Consider the following 5,000-nt stretch of genomic DNA (forward strand, 5'->3'; position numbering starts at 1 on the left):
CTGACAGAATATGTCAGTAAAGTATACTTCCCTACCAAGAGTATTCTCTGTTATCTATGCTATATACCACAGATATCTGACATCATCTAATCTCTTTTATTTCAATAAAAATGATGCATCATTGACCATATCTCTCCTACCTACAATATTTCCTCTATCTAATCCTCACCCAAATGTACAAATATTATATATCGTATTTATTTTCTTTAATTGTTTTGATTTCCATTAATTTTCGGGTGGTCGAGATCATCATGAACGCACCAAGGAGCCGACGTGGTCCACTAACCCGAATTATACCAGGTTTGTGTTTTACGCCGAATTATATGAGATCTGGGGCCTCGTTGGTTCCCCGAGTGTCGTTCAGTTAGTCAGTCGTTCAGTCGTTCAGTAGTTCTGTCGTTTAGTCATTTAGTCATTCAATCGTTCAATCGTTTAGCCGTTTAGTCATTCAATCGTTTAGCCGTTCAGTCAATCAGTCGTTCAGTCATTTAGTCGTTCAGTCATTCAGTCGTTTAGCCGTTCAGTCGTTCAGTCATTCAGTCGTCTAGCCGTTCAGTCGTTCAGTCATTCCGTCGTTTAGCCGTTCAGTCGTTCAGTCATTCTGTCGTTTAGCCGTTCAGTCGTTCAGTCATTCAGTCGTCTAGCCGTTCAGTCGTCTGGATTTTCGTTATTAGGTCAAAGGGTAAGTGTAATTGAGATCGGGTTGTAGCCAAGGGGGATTGTAATGTTATCGTTAGTGTTATTCGTCTTTATAAAATGTTTTTATTGATGCTTGTATTTACTTTTTTTCATTTTTCATTTTTATGTGGAACTGTACTTATGAACACTTATCAATGCTGTTGATTTTTTTTTTCAATATATGAGAATATGTACTCCGATTCAAAAAGTACGTTTGGGTGCGTAAGTTCGAGAGGAAAAAATGAGTTATGTCATCACTCCGGTACCTTGACTGTCCACTTTCACATGAGGCGCTCATCTGAGAACCGGATCCAGGACAAAGTAAGACTGCAGTGGGAGTTCAGATTCGCGTGTTTCAAGAGCAGTTTCTGCATCTTTCGTGAAACTGAAATGATTTACCAAATGCAACATGAGAAATGGACGTCCGCCTCCAGATTTCTGTCTCGAAAGCTGAGACCGTTTTTCTGACTGGCTCCATGTAGCTGCCTTGTCATTCTCTGTCATATATCGTAGAAGATATATGTAAGCACGTTCTACCCTCGATTGGTTTTATGCCTGAGTCTGGGAGAGTGTTCGGACACCTGTCGTCACGGCGTTCTCTCTCCCGGGCGTCCGCGGAGTCACTTTCACAGGCGATACTTCACTTGCTTACCGCCTTGCACGGCTCCCACGCTCTCAGCTCGGTTCTGCGGTCACTTCCACGCCCGTTGCATGCGCTGGCGTGATCCCCACCTTCTTCCGCGTGCTAGAGGTATCGCCTGTCTTCTTTAATCTCGTTTTTCCCTTTCACGGTTCGTATGGACAGCGAAGTGGGTCATCCACCTCTTACGCCGCGAGAGGGAGAGGGAATCCCGACGACCCGAACCGCGCTCCTCGAAGGTCACGGCCGTCGAGTCCTTTCTTGAGGGGATTCTCGGAACGCGAAGTACTTGGCGGAGGAAGAGGGCGCTCCTTAGCAGAGGCTGTGAACTGCCTTGCTCTGACGGGATTTTTTACTTTCTTCTTGTATGCCTCTTTCCTTTTTTTTCATTTTTATCTTATTTCATTTCTTGTTCTTCTGCTCTCTTTCGTCTTAGTTATCATTCTCCTCTTATTTTTTTCATTTTTATCTTATTTCATTTCTTCTTCCTCTCTCTCCTCCGTCTTAGTCATCATCTCCTCTTATTTCATTTCGTATTTTTCGTGCTTCCCTTCCTTCTTTTCAAATCTACTTTTATGCAACATGCAGCTTTTCCATTTTTTTAATCTATGCAAGTAAACATTTCTTTTTCTTAACAACAGAATGAGATCGACCTTTTCCCTCCCCATAGAAAAGACTGGAGGAATCAGGGAGGGAGAGAGGGGTCGAAGATTATGAAAGGAAGGGAGAGAGAGGAGAGAAGCGAGAGGGACGAAGATGATGAAAGGGTAGGTAGAAAGAGGGAGGGGCGAAGATGATGAAAGGAAGGGAGAGAGAGGAGAGAAAAAGGGAGGGACGAAGATGATGAAAGGAAAGAGAGAGGGATCGGAGATGATGAAAGGGAGGGAGAGAGAGGAGAGAAAAAGGGAGGGTCCTCTAGAGTAGCTGCCCTACCGTCCAGTCGACCTGCCTTTCTCCCGTGAGACACCCAACCAAAATGTAAACCTTAAACTTACTTTCCCATCACGTTTCAAGTTGCATGACTAAAACCACTCTTTACGAAAGGTCAAACTATCAGGTCAGCGCCTTGGAGAGACACACGGGTATTTTGCATATGCTGTATATAAAGCACAGTAACCTAGATTATGTGTTCTGTCCTGGTTGATAAGTGATGAAAAGGGAGATTTTAACACGGGGAACAAGGCTAAAGTAGACACAGCGAGAAGGGGCGGGAGCCTAGGAAGGGAGGGAGGGAAGGGAAAGAGAGAAAGAGGGAGGAACGAAGGTGATGAAAGGGAGGGAGAGAAAGAGGGAGGGATAGAAGACGATGAAAGGAAGGGAGAGAGAGAGGAGAAAAGAGGGTGGGACGAAGATGATGAAAGGAAGGGAAGGAGGGAGAGAGAGGAGAGAAAGAGAGAGGGACGAAGATGATGAAAGGGAGGGAGAGAAAGAGGGAGGGATAGAAGACGATGAAAGGAAGGGAAGGAGGGAAAGAGAGGGACGAAGATGATGAAAGGAAAGGAGAGAGAGAGGAGAGAAAGAGGGAGGGACGAAGATGATGAAGGAGAGGGAGAGAGAGGGAGGGACGAAGATAATGAAAGGAAGGGAAAGGGAGGGAGAGAGAGGAGAGAAAGAGGGAGGGACGAAGATGATGAAAGAGAGGTCAGAGAAAGGGATCGAAGAGGATGGAAGGAAGAAAAGGAAGGGAGGAAAGACAAAAGAGGGGAAGAAGGAAGGGAGAGAAATGGAGAGAAAGAGGAAGGGTCAATTATGAAGAAGGAAGAAGGGAAAGGAGATCATGAGGGAGGGAGAAAGGAAAGAGAAAGGAGAACGAGGGAGGTACGAAGACGAAGAAAGAAGGGAAAGGGGGTAGGGAAGGGAAAGGAGTGAATCAGGAAGGAAAAGGAAGGGAGGGAAGAGAATGAAAAGAAAGAGGGAGGAACGTAAATGATAAAAGGGAGGGAGAGAGAGGAGAGAAAGGTGGAGGGACGAAGCTGATGAAAGGAAGGAAAAGGGAAAAAGAGAGAGAAGAGAAAGAGGGAGGGACGAAGATGATGAAAGGAAGAAAAAGAGAGAGAGAAAGAGAGAAGAGAAAGATGGAGGGACGAAGAGGATGAAAGGGAGGGAGAGAGAGAGGAGAGAAATAACGAGGGACGAAGCGAAAAAAGGGAGGAAAGGGAATGGAGAGAAAGGGAAGGACGAAGTGGAAAAAAAGGAAAGGGAAGGAGGGAAGGGCATGCAGAGAAAGAGAGATCGACAGAGAGGATAGAAAGAAGGAAAGAGAAAGGAGAGAAAAAGCAAGCGAAGGGAGGAAAGAGAAAGGAGAGAAACTGTTCTGACTTGAGAAAGGAACAACGACGAAGATGATGAAAAGAAGGGAAAGGAAGGAAGGGGAGAGAATAAAGAGAGAGAGGTAAAGAAGGAAAGGAAAGACGGAGAAAGAGGGAGAGACGAAGTGGATGGAATTAAGGAAAAGAAAAAGAGTAAAGGGAAAAGAAGGAAAGAGGAGAAGCCAAAGAGAATGGAAGTAATTGAAAGACAAAGAGAAGGAAAGGGAAGAAGCGAGAAAAAATAGAATAAAAGAAGAGAGGAGAGGAAATTCAAATTCAGAGAGAGTGGAAAGAAAGTGGAAGAAAGAAGGAAAACAAGAGGAAGGGAGAAGAAAAAAGGGAAAAGGGGAGGGAGAGAAGAAGGGAAACGGGAGGAGCGAGGAAAAACAAAAGGGAGGAGAGGAAAGGATAGAGAGACAAGAGAGAGAGAGAGAGTGAAAAGAAAGTGGAAGAAGGTATGAAAACAAGAGGAAAGGAGAAGAAAAAAAGGGAAAAGGGGAGAGAGAGAGGAAGGGAAACGGGAGGAGCGAGGAAAAACAAAAGGGAGGAGAGGAAAGGACAGAGAGACAAGAGACGAGAGAGTAAAAAGAAAGTGGAAGGGAGGAAAGCAAGAGGAAGGGAGAAGAAAAAGGAAAAGGGGCTGGAGACAGGAAGGGAAAAGAGAGGAGCGAGGAGAAACAAAAGAGGGGTGAGGAAAGGATAGAGAGAAGAGAGAGAGAGAGTGAAACGAAAGTGGAAGAAGGCATGAAAACAAGAGGAAGGGAGAAGAGAAAAGGGAAAAGGGGAGGGAGAGAAGAAGGGAATCGGGAGGAGCGAGGAAAAACTAAAGGGAGGAGAGAAAAGGATAGAGAGACGAAAGAGACAGAGTGAAAAGAAAGTGGAAAGGAGAAGAAAAAGGGAAAAGGGGAGGGAGAGAGGAAGGAAAGAGGAGGAGCGAGGAGAAACAGATAGAAGAAGGAAGGAGAGGAAAGGATAGAGAGACGAGATAGAGAGAGAGTGAAAAGAAAGTGGAAGAAAGTATGAAAACAAGTGGAAGAAGGTATGAAAACAAGAGGAAAGGAGAAGAAAAAAAGGGAAAAGGGGAGAGAGAGAGGAAGGGAAAGGGGAGGAGCGAGGGGGAGGGGGGGGTCAGGTGAAAGCGCGCGGCCGGGGGTCATGTGCGGCCCAGCTGATGCACCAGCAGCGTCGGCGCCGCAGTCTCCCGCCGTCGGCCACGTCGTTGAGAGGTCCTGTCGCGCCTCTGACGCTTCCCGCCCGCGCGCACGCTGTCCAGAGCGCCCGTGCCATTCCGGAGGCGCTGCGGTGTCCGTTTGAGTGCCAACAGTGCCAAGTGCGCGTGCAGTGAAAAGTAAACAGGATCTTCGCCGACAGTG

The 5,000-nt window shown here is 46.2% G+C and overlaps 1 protein-coding gene across 1 annotated transcript in view; it reads left to right on the plus strand.

Moving 5' to 3' along the window:
* The first annotated feature begins 4,801 nt into the window (after positions 1 to 4,801).
* LOC113813760 (clotting factor B) overlaps positions 4,802 to 5,000 on the plus strand; it is a 32,153-nt gene continuing 31,954 nt past the window's right edge. The window contains exon 1 of the mRNA XM_027365820.2: positions 4,802 to 5,000. This exon is cut by the window's right edge and continues 66 nt beyond it. The gene's annotated coding sequence lies outside the window, so the exon portion shown is untranslated.

The sequence above is a fragment of the Penaeus vannamei genome, chromosome 5 (assembly GCF_042767895.1).
Source record: "Penaeus vannamei isolate JL-2024 chromosome 5, ASM4276789v1, whole genome shotgun sequence".
NCBI lineage: Eukaryota > Metazoa > Arthropoda > Malacostraca > Decapoda > Penaeidae > Penaeus > Penaeus vannamei.